The 14,463-nt window shown below is 50.5% G+C and overlaps 1 protein-coding gene across 8 annotated transcripts in view; it reads left to right on the plus strand.

Annotated features, from left to right (window-relative positions):
• The window catches only part of Atp2b4 (ATPase plasma membrane Ca2+ transporting 4), an 89,979-nt gene that overhangs the window by 19,856 nt on the left and 55,660 nt on the right, over positions 1-14,463 (plus strand). Inside the window, exon 1 of one of the 8 annotated variants that reach the window (XM_010645031.3) lies at positions 12,666-12,814. The exons of the other annotated variants lie outside the window; for them this stretch is intronic. The gene's annotated coding sequence lies outside the window, so the exon portion shown is untranslated. Of the gene's footprint in view, positions 1-12,665; positions 12,815-14,463 lie in introns of those variants that run through there. 8 annotated transcript variants of the gene reach the window in all.

The raw sequence follows: 14,463 nt of genomic DNA on the forward strand, positions 1-14,463 counted from the left end.
CATGTGCCACTGCAACTGGTTTACAGTTGTACTTTTCTTTTTGGTACTAGGGATAGAACTGAGGTCCTTGTGCTTGCGAAGCAAGCAGCGGAACCACTGAGCTAAGTCCCCAGCCCTACAGCTATACTTTGGGGGGGGGTGTTGAGATAGAGTCTCACTATGTAGTTGAGACTGACCTGGAACTCACTATGTGTGTAGCCCAGGCTGGTCTCGAACTCACAGCATCCTCCTGTCTCAGCCTCCCGAGCGCTGGAATTACAGGCATGTGCCACCATGCCCGACTCTTACAGCTATACTTTCAAGGAAAAGAAACTTTTAAAAAAGCTCATCCATAAGCAGCAGGGAGGGAAAGGTAGAAAGGAGTTAGGGAGGTCAAGATGCTGTCACCAACCAAAAGATGATTAACAAACCTAGGGCTGGCGGCAAAGACAGTGTCTAGTGTGTGCAGTGGAGACAGAGTCTGTATCCAGTAGGCCTCGTTGACACCTTGCAACAGCTAGGATGCTTCAGAGTGCCAGCCTCTGGAAGGTTGTACCAACTGGCTGCTTAAAATCTGAGCAAGGTAGTGCATGCCTGTATGCCTGTATCCTAGCTACTCAGGAGGCTGAGGCAGGAGGAGTACAAGTTCGAGGGCAGTCTAGGCAACTTAGAGGAATCTTGTCTCCAAAAAAAAAAAAGGTTTAGAGATAGAGTGCTTGCCTAGTATGTGTAGGGCCCTGGGTTCAGTACTCAATACTTTAAAAAAAAGAGTGACTAAGGCCTCTGCCACAGACACACCCTTGTCCGAGGCATGTGGGCACATGTGCGGTTCGGGGCTGGGCTGGACCATCTACAAGCTGGCATCACCTTGCTGTGTGACTCAGGGAAGGTCTGGAGCCACTTTGTACCCAGAGTCCATCCCCGACTCCATTGAAGGGGGGAGGGAGAGGCTCTGTTTCCATTATGAAAACAGAGGCCTCTGCATTTACCACCTCTGTGGCCTCACAGTCCCCTGTAACAACATAGGAATAGAACTGTGTGTTATCTTGGGCCAGCCCTTTTAACTGCTGAAATTGAGCCTTTTCACTCTCTTAAAATATCAGCAGGTACGGACCAGGGACGCAGCTCAGTGGTAAAGTATTTGGCTGGCCTGTGTGAGGCCCTGGGTTCAATTCCCAAACCTGCCAAATATACATATATATATATATATATATATATATAACCACACCAGAGAGCGCCTCCAAACACATCCGGCAGTGTTTATGAGGACGGTAGTGGGAGCCCCCCGTTCTCCCTACTGCTGGGAGGTTTGGGTTTGGAAGGCATCCTCCACCTGCTATACTGTCGCCCTCCCTCTGGACCTGGGGTGTCGTGCGTCCTGCCCCCTGGGGATGGGAGAGCCCCTGCAAGTGTCAGTGGGACACTGAGGAGGGAGTCGGGACGTACAAAGAGTCCCTTCATCGAGTTCCACCCCTGACCGTGTTACTGGCTTCGGGATGACCCTGAGCGAGTCACTTAACCTCGGAGCCCTCCTGTCTTTGGTTTCTAACCGCACAGAGCTGTTCGCTCGGAATCTGAACTGGGACAGGCGCTCCCCCAGCTGCTGAGGGTCACCCTGCGCCTCCCTCCCACCAGATGCGGGGTCTTCCACCCTCACATCGAGTCTCCCCAGTTTTCGAGCTGGCCCTCTGCCATCCCTTGATGAAAGGGATGATGCCAGGCCCTGCCCCCTGGTGGGGGTGGTGAAGGCAGGGCCAGGGGCTCCCTGGAGGAAGGTGTTGAGTTGTGGCTAGGCCATAGAACCAGGGTTTTGTTTCGGGGAGGCCGGAAGGGGGCCCCTGAGGGAGGGGAGCCCCAGGGGGAGGGGGAGGGGCAAGTCACTACGGTGAAGCTCCAGGTGCGGGGTGAGGCCGCCTGCCTTTGGGTCTTCTGGGCCGGGACTGCCTCCCAGGGCCTCGCTCCCTCTCCCTGCTCTGCCGGAGAGCCCCAGCCACCACCCTTGTGTGGGCGGGACAGGGCCACCCCCTCCCTCGGTCGCCCCGGAAGTCTGCGGAGCTCTGGATGTCACCCAGGCGGTTCTGTTTGGATTGGAGAGGAGACGGCGGCTTAGACCTGAGACCCGGGCTGGCCGCCGTCCAGAGCTGAGCCTCCTCGGTGGTGGGTTGTGGAACGCGATTGACTCTGCCACTCGCCCTCACCCTCGCCCGGAGCCAGGACAGGCCGCGTCTCTTGGCTTGGAGCTCTGCTTTCCCTTGCGGTGCAGATCCCCAGAGTAAAGTGATCTACAGCTCACCCTGATGCCTTTATCTCACCTCCCTTCCACCCCATCCCCAGGTCAGAATCCCCAGGTTCATTGATTCTTGATTCTTTCTTAGTAGGCAATATGTTCCAAATGCTGTATATAGAACTGACAGGTGCTTTGTTTTACGGTCCTGGAAATTGAACCCAGGACCTTTTCAGAGTTACATCCCTTGCCCCTATTTATTGATTTATTGATTGATTTTGAGACAAGTTCTCCCTAAGTTGGTAAGTCACCCAGGCTGGGCTTAACCATGAGATCCTCCTGACTCAGCCTCCTAGAGTGCTGGTCTGTTGTTGAATGACTAGATCATGAAATAAAATTGTGGACAGAAGTTCACATCTGAAAGAAAGTCTTGAGCCAGGGATTTGGCTTAGTGGTTCTGCTCTCTGCCTTGCAAGCACAAGGATCCAAGTTCAATCCCTGGTACCAAAAAAAAAAAAATGGAGTGAAAGAAAGTCTTGCTACCTTTGATAGCTTTGATCATGCAGGTTGAAACATTTTGTGGGTAGATACTCATGTTTTCTTCTAAATCTGTCATGTCTAGCTTTATCCCTTTTTCCTTGTTTCTCAGGTGTACAAAATCAGATGCATCAAAACTCATGGTTCATAACACATTTTCTTCACTAGGTTGTTCTCTTGCTGCTTATTTGTGTGGGTTATTAATACATTTTAACTACCCAGTGAATACACTTGCACCCACAACCCAAGCCCAAAACCAGATTGCTGTCATTAACTTTTGTCTACCTAAGTGTCCTTCCTACCTCTCTACCCTGTCCCCATGCCAACCACTGTGTGGGGTTTGAGGCACCATTTTGTTGATAAACATATATATGTCTAAAGAAATACATTGTTTAGTTTTGCTTTATCTGATTTTTTATTTATTTATTTATTTATTTTGGTAAGGGGATCGAACTCGGGTCCTTGCGCTTGTAAGGCAGGCCACCAAACCACTGAGCTAAATCCCCAGCCCCTATTTTAAAAATATACTGTGTACACTTTTAGGACTGGCGGGTTTCCTGTAATAGCAGTAAGATGTATCCATTTTCACTGCTGTATAGAATTCCACGGGCGAAGACAGCAGCCTTCCCATCCGTTCAAACAGTGCTGCCTCAGACGTTGCTGTCTGTGTGTTCTGGTGCACGTGTGTGGAACTGCTAGGTCTTGGTGTGTGAATATCCAACTTTACAAGATAATGACAGGTTGTGCCTTTTAGCTGCTTATTATATGTAGTTTATTTGTAGTTTGTTTGTAGTAGGTTTTGTCCCACCAGTCACATGTAAAGAGATGCTGTTGATCTACATCCTCTTGTACAGTTTTTGATTTGAATTTTCTACCAGTGAAAGCGAGCAACAGAAATGAAACTTGTACTCAGACTGAACAGAAATTCCATGTATCAGCGTTTTCAGATACAGAAAATGAAATACGTGTTTCATACGCTAAAAGAAATGAGGATATTTGAAAAAAAGTTGGAGAAAACACAGCTGACCAGGCAGACGTGACAAAGAGCCGAAGAGAACTTCTAAAGATGAAGGGTGGAATAAAGAAAACTGACATTTTAGAAGGTTGTGATCTCCCCTTTTGGAGGAAGTTCTTACCAGGGGTTGAAGCCCAAGCCCCACCCCTCAGCCCTTTGAGAACTGACGCGCGCAGGGCCTGATGAAATAGCACGTTACAGGTGATGATGCAGTTCGTAAATTGGAAGAGATCACTGTCAAAAATATGTAGAAGATGGAAGAGATAAAAATGAATAATACGGGAGAGGTACAGAGAGTGGAGCTGGAGAGTGAAAAGCAAACTTTTTCCGTAAAGAGCCAGAGAGTAAATATTTTAAGCTTTGTGGCCAAATGGTCCCCGCTCAGAACTGCTCAACCCTGCTGTTTCAGGCTGCAGGCAGCAGCCCCGGGCTGTATGTGAACGGACGGCCTGCTAGTAAAACTTGGCGGCAGCAGGCCAGAGTGGGGCCATTTGTCATAGTTCGCAGACCCCCAGAGTAGAGCAAAAGAGATCCCTGCATACATGTAAGGAATGCTGCAGAAGGTGACAGGAGGGAGGAGGAACATGAAATATTTGAAGAAGCAGTGTTGAAGAACTGATGAGATACAGGCATGAAATACAGGAGACTTAATTGATGAGAGAGAGAGAGAGAGAGAGGGAGGGAGGGACAGGGAGGGAAGGAGGGAGGGAGAAGGAAGCACGAAGCTTGGGTTGGATCTCTGATGCAGGAGGACCCCCAGTCGGAGCCCAGCCTGGACAACATAGTCACTGAGCAAGGTCCTATCTCAGAATCAAAATGCAGAAGAGTTGAAGATGTCGCTCAGTGGGTTCAATCCACAGTACCACCCCCCCCAAAAGGCAAGCAGACATATCAACAATAAAAACCAGAAGATGGGGAGTTGAGCGTGGTGGTGCACGCCTGTAATCCCAGCACTCAGGAGGCTGAAGCAGGAGGATTGCTGTGAGTTCGAGACCAGCCTGGGCCACATAGTGATTTCCAGATCAGTCTCAACTACATAGTGAGACCCTGTCTCAAAAAACCAAAAACCAAAAAACCCCAAAACAAACCAACAAAATAAAAAAAACCCAGAAGATGGGGGATAACGTCTTTAAAGTGCTGAGAAAATAACCGAGTACAGAGTTCTATCATCAATAAAAAGCTTTTTAAAAATGTAGGTAAAATAAAGTCCTTTGGGGACAACGGTTTGCAGCAATACACCCCCATGCCCCAGTGAACCTTGGGAAATACTTGAAGAAGAAGAAAAATTACTTAGGAGAAAGATCTGAAATTCAAGAAGGAAGGAAATGGCAAACGTGTAGCTCAATCTAAGCATTGCTAGTAAAGATAACACTGTGTAATTCATAGGGATACAAACGTAGCCGTGACCAAAATCCTCAGTAACTGTAACATGTAAATCGGAAGGTAATTAATTGGAGTGGAAGTGTTTTGAGGTCTTAATTTGGTTTGCATAGAGTTTGAAGATAGGATCAGAAGTTCATTTCTCAATGAAAGAAACTTCCAGGTACATCTTCCAAGCTAGTAAAGGGGAAGAAACGGAGCTGAAATGCAAATGAAGACTATAGAAAACGTAACAGTTAAAACAACTGGGGCTGGGGATTTAGCTCAGTGGTTCCACCATCTGCCTCGCAAGCCCAAGGTTGGGAATTTGATTCCCGGTACTGATAAAAAAACTCATTGAAGATCATGTTGTTTACTTGGAATCATTTTGTGTCATACACGTGAGAGCAATAGGTGCAACCCAGGAATTAAAAATAATGGCTTCTATTATTACTAGACAAGATCTCAAACTTAAACAAATACTTGTATGTGGTGAAGAGTGAATTAAATGGGAAGTATAAATTCCAGTCTAAGAGTTTGTAAACTGGAGCCCTGAAAGAGCTTGGGGGAAAGACGAGAGTATAAAACGCACCTCTTTACCTAGGAACTTTGTGTTGGGAGCATACTACAACACGCCTCGCGGTGCTCTCTTCTGTGGATGTAAGCCAGACAATATTTGACACAGAATAATGCGCAAGTGCTAGTTTGTTTGTTCTTTTGTTTTTTGAGACAGGGTCTCACTATGTCGTTGAGACTGAGCTGGAACTCACTATGTAGCCCAGGCTGGTCTTGAACTCACAGTGATCCTCCTGCCTCAGCCTCCCGAGTGCTGGGATCACACGCATGTGCCACCATGCCCGGCTGCAAGTGCTAGTTGATCCTGAGTTCACATGTGGTTGGCCAGGAACTTGTCCTGAGTCACAGAGCTGGAATATCACCCTAGGCATCTGGGATTCAAGCTCCTTTCCCCTCCACCAAATGCCACAGTGACCTTTACGTTCTAGCTTTTGATTGGGTCCATAGTGGCTGTCTACCCATTGGGTGTAAAGAGCTGACTGCTAATGTTTGGTCCCGTGTTTCCTTGAAAATAAGACTTAACTGGAAAATAAACCCTAGCTGTTTGTTACCATGGGGATGGCCAGTGTCAGGCAGAAGATTATACCCCAGTATTCTCTTCCTCCATGGCTACTCTATAACGGCCACAGATAAAACCAAGGACAGGCTGATCGGGGCTGGCATTTTTGGTGTCTAGCTTTCAAGACTGATTTTTTTCTGATTAGGTCTTCAGGGAAACATGGTAATAACCACAATAGTTCTACTTGGTTGCTTTATTAGATGGTAGAATTGTGTGTTGGTTATTTACTTACTTATTTATTTTGGTACCAGGGATCCAACTCGGGTCCTTGTGCTTGTGAGGCAGGTGGCAGAACCATTGAGCTAAATCCCCAGCCCAGCATTGTGTGTTTTAACGTGGATTATTTATGAAATGTGTACTATTGCTATTCCCTTTTTATCAGTTAGATGCTACCTGCCTGTCATCCCAGCTCCATGGGAGGCTGAGGAAGGAGGGCCACAGGTTCAAGTCCCACCTAGGTGACTTAGTGAGATACTGTCTCAAATAAAATAGGGCTAAGGTATCGCTCAGTGCAAGGGCCCTGGGTTCACTCCCCAGTCGAACAGAGGTGGGGGAAGAGCCCTAATGTCAGGAAAGCGTATCAAAGGCAGTATCATGGGACACACGTGGCCTTTGCCGAACTCAGGTTTGAGCTCTGGCTCTGCGTCTTACCGTGTGACCCTACTCATGGTATGTAGCTAGTTTTCTCCTCCGTAAAATGGGAGTGGCCACACCCTTTGCCAGAGTGGTTGGGAATGTTGATAAACGAGATTATATAGGAGGTGCTCAGCAAAGCAAGACTTTCTCCACCTTGTATCAGGGTGGTCCAGTCCGCCCGCTCAGAGCCGATCCCAGCCTGGCCTGGGGAGCGTGAGTATATGAAAGCTAACATTCTTCTCCTGCTCCTTTAAAAGGTGACTTGTCACCCTCAGCCCGTGGCCTCAATGCCTCTCTGCCACCTCTGCTGCCCCCCCACTGCCCGGTGTTCCGAGCACCTCTTCTTTTCCCTCCCCACGGCCGTGCCACTCAGCCTCACCAGGTCCCACCTTCCAGCACTGGACACCCGGCCTCTGCCCGTGGTAGTGCCCCTGGCCTTCACCCCCGGTACCATGACGGGCCTGAGCTGGTGAGCACGCAGCTGCATGCCACAGACCCAAACCCGGTTCCGCTGCCTCCTTTTCCACCTTTCTTACCTGTGTGAACCAGCACTGCTCTTGTATTAGCTTGCTTTTCTTCCTTCTTAAAAACTGTTATTGTGATAAAGTATACAAAACACCGTGAGTAGTAGCGCACACCTCTAATCACAGTTACTCGGGAGGCTGAGGCGGGAAGATGGAAAGTTCAAGGCCAGCCTGGGCAACTTAGCAAGAAGTTAGCTCAAAAAAACAAAACAAAACAAAAAACAAGGTGCCAGGGATGTAGCTCAGCGGTAGAGTGCCCTTGGACTCCATCCCAGTACAGGGGGAAAAATATTAAAATATACAAACATGGTGTTAATGTTTTTAACCATTTTAAGTGTACAGTTAGTTCACACTGTGTGCAACTAGCATGACCATCCACCCCTGCCCTGCTTTCATCTGCAAAACAGGCACTGTGAACCCATTGACTAATAACTCTCATTCCTCCTCTATCCAGCCCCTGCTGACCACTTCCTGCCTGAATTTGCATGTTGGAGGTACTTCAGATAGGTGGAATACATGGTATTTGACCTTTTGTGCTAGGCTTATTTCACTTAGTGTGATGTTTTCAAGGTCCGTTCACATCGTAGCATGTGTGGGACTTTCCCTCCCTGAATAATTCCAACAGGTGGATCTACAGTGCTCTTGCCTTATCCATTCCTTGGCCAGTGGAGTCTGTCTGTCTGTCTGTCTGTACCTCTCTCTTTCATTCTTTTCTTTTCTTTTTTTGGTATGGGGGATTAAACTCAGGACCCTGAGCATGCAAGGCAGGCCATGGAACCACTGAGCTAAATCCCCAGTGCCTGGCCCTCCTTTGTTTGTACCGAGGTTTGATCCTAGGGCCCTCACACCGACTTACATTCCCAGGGTCTCCCTAATCACTAAGCTACCCAGGCTGGGCTCAAGCTTTCTCGATCCTCCTGCCTCAGTCCCCCCATTTATGCACCACTGTGGAAAGCTCCCCTTTCTTTAATCTGGGGCCTTCGAGTTTATCATCATCTGAAGGCATAGGGAGAGGAAGCCTCCTTCCTTGAAGTGAGGTGCTGAAGGGAGGGTCTCCCGATTGAGGGGAGCGTAGAGCGCTGGGTTTGCAAACTGTGCGGAGGCCTCTTCCGGGTTTCACCCTCGGGGTTCCCTTCTCAGCCGGTACTCAGCGTGACATCCGCCTCACCCAGAAGCCTAGCTGGAGAGGTGGGGTTATCTGGGGCCACAGCTTGGCCCCTTGCCCACTTTTCCTGGGAAAGATCTTATTGCCGCCCCAGAGATCTTGTTTTCTAGAGTCTGAGGCTCTTGCGTGGCCTCTCTACCCCCATCCCCTTTCACGTTTTGGGGTTTTTCATTGTTTCCATGTCTTCCCTTTACCTGCCTTTGTCATTTGGACTCTCCTGCTGTGTTTCTGTATGTACTGCACTGCAGTCTCAGGTCTTAACACGGGCATGTCCTGTCTTCTTTATTTAGACTCCCTGGCCTGGGAGTTCCCCGAGAGGGCCCTGCCCCTGCTCTGACTCTTCCTCTGGCCTCTCCCTTTTGTGCACCAGGAGCTGTACCTCCGCTCTCTAGACCACAGTCCTCGCCCTCAGGGTGACACACGCAGACCTCGCCTGGCATTCACTCCGCATGCCTCCCAGGAAGCAGAGATCTATATTAGTCCTCTGCGCTCATCGGGACAGGAATCCCCTAGCTCCGGTGCCATGGCTGGGCCTGAAATCCTCTGATCCTCACGTAGGCCGCGCTCTGCTCTCTGATGAACTGTCGCCCCCACTTCCTTTAGAGGACTTTGGGACATGCAGCGTATCTTAGCTGCTTCTATACTTCATGGGGTTGCATGGCCTTAAGTGGGCGAGTCCCATTACCTAAGGATACTATCTAAAGCCCTCTGTTATAAAATCCGCAGAAGGAATACCGTCATCAGCCCTGTCCGTCCCAAAATGATCACAGAGCTCGAATGCCGGAGTGCCTTGAAAACGGGAAGCATTACCCCAGCATGAATTCTTATCTCAAACTTCGTTTACCCTCATCACCTTTTTCTGCCTCTGTTCAGGCTTAATCTTGCCGACACCACTTAATGAGGAACCGCAGGCAGCCGGACACCCCAGATACAGCTGTAAAATCCGAGATTCTAGCGGAGTCTATGGAAAGGAAGGACGCTATCTTCTGGCGCACAGAGCCAAGTGGGCCGGTGGAAGGGTGGGAACAAGGTAGCCAGAGGCAATGGGAGGCTGTTGGCCTCCACTGTTCAGTGGTCTCTTGTTGCAGTCCACTTTCGTCTAGGTGTCTTCCTTTCACACGAAGGAAGTTATGATCCTTCAACTTCTACATAAGGCGATAACCTTTGATCTCCACTTTCAGGCGAGGATGAAAAGGGCTCAGGAAGGATAGATTGGGGAGGACTCTCATGGGAGAGCCAGTGACCTGTGAGGAACAGCGGAGTGGCCAAGGCTGGGCGGATCTGGCATCTTCAGGCCTGCTTCTGGGGCATTCCTGATCAAATGGATTCACTTCCGGTTTTCTTCCTGATGTTCCTTAAGGGCCGGTGGCCCAAAGGAATGTGCTAGGTTGACAGGCTTCTTAATAAAGATGTGAGAAAGATGTGTGGACCAGGCACCATGAGCTACATCCAACAGAAGGCAGTGGGGGCTCTGTCTCTCAGGCATCTCTCTACCTAGTGCCCAGGCACAGGCACACCCTGTGCACTACTCCAGCAAGACATGAGAGAGTTCCGTTTTGTGAGCGAGCACTCTCCTGTGGTGTGGCCTCAAGCTGGCCTGCAGTGTAGACCCCAGAGGGGTGGTTACACACCCATGAGTTCATTTGACACCTAATGCAGGTTTTCGCAGCATTTGTTTCCTCCTCTGCGCTGCTTTCTGATCTGGACTGTTTGCCCAGTGTATAAGCTCATACATGCTTAAACATAAAATCAGGGGGTTTGTGGCAGACTTGCCTTGCAGCTCCCCTACAAAGCTGTGATTCTGGAATTGAGTTGTTTGATGTGGTTGGTGGGAAAAGGCCAGGAACTTTGTTCGCTTACTCGTGATGAATTGTGATTAGGTCTCCTGGCCTGTGGTCAGCTGACCCGGGCCCCTTCTGCTTTGAGAAGGTGGCGGGGTACAAGGGAGTCAAACCCAATTGCTGCTCCTAAGGGCAGCAAAATCCTAAGCAACTATATCTCCTTGCCAACTCTCCAGTGGGAGCCAAGCTTGGCCCCATGCTCAGGAAGCGTGGTGAAGGGAGTTCCTTGGCCCGGGGGCCCATTCAGCTGACAGCTCCTGCTGGTGGCGCGTCGGTCCTCACACTGTCCTGCCCATCTGGCTCCTTTGGAATGAGAGTTGAAAAGGCCCCGAGCAAGCAGGGACTTAGGAAGGTGGTGGGCAGGTGCCAGTGTGGGGTGAGCAGTGGGTAGAATGGGAACAGCGCCTCCCCACGTCATTTCTGGGGATCCTGACCTCATCTGCTGGTTGGCAGGCGAAACTCATGGCCTTTGGAGGCCCTTGGCTTTCTCAAAGCAGTTTAGTTTTGGCGCCTGCACTCCCTGCCTCTAGGTTTAGTTGATGGGCTTCCGCTATGGACAAGAGGCACTGCATTTCCTGTTAACTTCCTCGGTGACTCTCACCTCTGAATCAGGCCTTATGCTCTGGAAACGGGCTTTCGTCCGTCCCCTCGGGAAGAGTGGGAATTGTCAAGGCTGCCATGTTCTCTCCACTTCCGTAAACTTCTCCTCATTTTGCTGTATCTCCCTCCTTTCTTGCCGGGGAAACTAATGCCTAGGAACAAAAAGGCAGTGTCCCTCTCTTCTTTTAGACCAAAGCTTTGTTTGTCCTCTTGGGAACCATGGCAACCTGGCCACTTGTAGCATGTTGGAAGCTCGAAGTCAGAACACCACAGCCTGTGAGCTCTGCAGTGCGTTTCCCCTTCAGTAGGGGGACTGAACCCAGGGTCTCACACCCGGCTACATCCATGCCCCCCCACCTTTTTTGGAGACAAGGCCTTGCTAACTTTGGGACTGGCCTTAAACTTGTGCCACCCTTTCACAAGTAGGTTAGCAGTGGGCGCTCTCTGTGGAGACTGGAGAGTGGGTGTGGGCAGGGTCTGCCGGATTCTGGAAAAGGACTGCAGGGCTGTCTGTGCTTGTTCGTCTTGGGTCCTTCTTTTCCCTTCTCACTGCTGCTCCGTTGCTCAGACTGGTGCTGGAGATGACTATCGTTGAGCTCACCCAGCTTTTTCTTTCTGTTCTTCTTCTCCCTGACATGTTTGTCTTTCTCACTCTGGTGCTACCTTTTAAAGCCCCAAATTGGGAAGCCGTGGAGCAGCGATGATTAACTGCAGGAGCCCAGTGGGAGAATTCCACAGCCTTAGACGGCAAAGTTTCCATAGCCTCGCTGCCCGCCCTGGGCTGCCCCCCACGAAGGAGACTCCCCTGTCTCAGCTGCTCTGGAGGAGTGAGGGAGAGGCTGGCCAGCGTGTCCTCAGCTTCTCTTTGGATCCGGCTGGCTGCTCGCAGAGAGGGCTTCAGTGCCTGAGTCGCTGAGGGAGGGCCAGTCCTTCCCCCATGCCACAGAGGGCTGGTCTCTGGTGGCCGAGACCTTGCTAATTTGGAGCAGCTGCCCAGGCTGTGTGTGTGGCTGGAGAAATGGGAATGCTCGCTCTGGCCGGACTGTGCAGGGGTAAATGTCAGGCGCTCAGTGTGAGAAGCCCCGGGAAGCTTGACTCTGCCCGTTAGGATGCCTGTTGCTGTACCGCCTCAGATCCCTCTGCGAACCCCTGCATCGTGGTGCAGGAGATAGAAGGTGGCTTTGTCACAGGGAGTTAGATTTCATCCCTTCTATGTCTGTTCCCTGCCTAGGTCCTGTGGGCTCAGAGTGGAACAGAGGGGCAATGGTGGTGCCGCCTCCTAGCTGTGGTTGTACAGGATCAGCTCGTCATCTTCAGGGTTTGGATTTTTGGCTTCTGTGGGAGCATGAAAAGCACTCTGATCATAGCTCTGTGCCTTTTCTACCTGACCTCCTGGCGTCTTCTCCCTTTAGGCCAGGCCCCTCTTTCTGCTCGATCGGGAGCTTGGCTTTTGTTTTTAATCCATAGGAATATTTTTGTAGCCTTCCTGTTCCCTCATCTCTGTTAGGGTTCCTCGCTCCTGAATCCTCAGTGTTAGCAGTTGGTTTCAAGCCTAGTTAGATACTGCATAAATATTTGACTTAGCCAGGCAAACTCCAGATGGATTTGGGAGAACGCAGAGTGGTCACACAGAGAGTGTCTGGACCGTCATCCGCGAGCCTGTGACAGATCGGCCCTGTGCTGGTGCCAGCTGGGCCAGCCCCACAAGGGCCTCACTCCTTGCTGGCATCTCCCCACTCCTTCCTCTGCTTGAACCAACTCGGAGCGGTACAGGGCCGCATGGACTCAGGACTGTCCAGGTAAGGAGAATCAAACCCCGCCTCATCAGCTTGACCCTGGAGACGCGGAAAGACAATGAGAGGAGACTGAGATCTTGGAAGAGGCAGATTTTGTGTGGGGAGGGGTCACACCTAGATATGAAGGAACGGTGCCGAGGCTGGGGAGTGAGGGGCTGGAAAGAGTGGTCCTAGGTGTTCTTCCCATGATTCCTTACAACTCAGTGTTTCAGAAATAAAATAATCCACGTCCTACAGACCCTGCCCCCCACCCGCTGCCCCACAGTTCTCCCCCTAGGTTTTGCTTTGGAGGTGTTACAGGGCTATTCGGAGCACTGTGTGTGGGAGTGCAGATGGGGTGGGTTACACTGCCTTCATCTCTCCCGGAGGGTGGGTAATCCTGGCAGTGATGGCTCAGCCCCCTCTCCCCACACCACATGCCAGCGACTCTGCCTGTCCCAGAGAAAAGAGGCAGAAGGACTGCGGGCTGGTCATCGGGCCCAAGGAAGGAAGACCGGACAAGTGCTGGAGGGGTGCAGGGAGCTCGCAGTAACTCATTCTCTCCGGAGAGCCCCCCCATCTTCCTTCCCTTGCAAAGAAAGCTCAGTGGAGCAGAAAGGATGATTCATTCATTAATCCCACATGGTGAGCCAGGCGCTGGGCTGGGAGTTGGGTTCTAGAGATGATACGATCTTTCTGCACCCTTGAAAGAAAAGTACACAGTTCCTCCACCGCTTTCTCTCTCCCGAGCCACTTCCATCTGCAGTGACCAGCTGAGGCTGAGTCACCTCATCGCCTGCCCTTGGTGTCTTTCAACAATGGGCCCTGTGTCCGTCGCCGTGGACCTGGGCCCTTTGAATAGATGTTCTTTCTAGCCCAGGAGTTTTGGAAGCTTACCTGCCTTGGGATTCTGAGACACGTCTGCGCCTCTGTCTTTTTACATATTCCCAAGTAATGGCCTCAGACCCAGGAGAGTTACACTCGTGCTCTGGAGCAGTGTTCGTAGCTGGCTCCCTTCTACCAGGCTGCTCCCATCTGTCCGGGACAATGCCTCTTCCCCCTGTGGCGCCTTCCTTCACCTCCTCCTGTCTCCTCTTCTACCCTCCAGCAACTGGAATGCTGATGACAGTGGGTTTGACAGGCTTAGAAACGCAGCCTGCTCTGCTCTTTCCACCTCAAGGTGCTGCCAACACAGATATCTGTCCCTAGTTCTGATTTTTCCAACCAGACTCTCTGATAACTGGCACTGTCAGGACTTTGACCTCTCCAGGGGCAGCAGCAGGGTGCTTCCCTCCTGGGGTGACAACATCCTTTCCCTCTCCTGCCCTCTGTCCTCCCCCTGGGGCTTGTTTTCTGCATCCCCTCCCCAGCCGAGCTGTGGTGGCGGCTGGGAGGCATCATTTATCTTAGGGGTTGGAATCCTTTGGAACAGTGTACCGGAATTCGTTCTTTTTAACACTGCCTTAACCTTATTTTTATCTCATTAATAAAGCAGTGGGAGGTCTTTTTCCTCCTAATAAGTATATAATCAAAAAGGATCTAGAATGAGGTGGGGGAAGAGGCATGATAAGGTCCAGCAGCATCTTTGTGCGAAGCAGGTGGTGGAACCACTGAGCTAAATCCCCAGCCCTTATTCTTCAGTGACTTTCTTTTTTTTTTTTTTTTTTTTTTTT

Source organism: Fukomys damarensis, unplaced genomic scaffold (genome assembly GCF_012274545.1).
Source record: "Fukomys damarensis isolate Sample0158 unplaced genomic scaffold, DMR_v1.0_HiC HiC_scaffold_11, whole genome shotgun sequence".
Classification (NCBI taxonomy): Eukaryota; Metazoa; Chordata; class Mammalia; order Rodentia; family Bathyergidae; genus Fukomys; species Fukomys damarensis.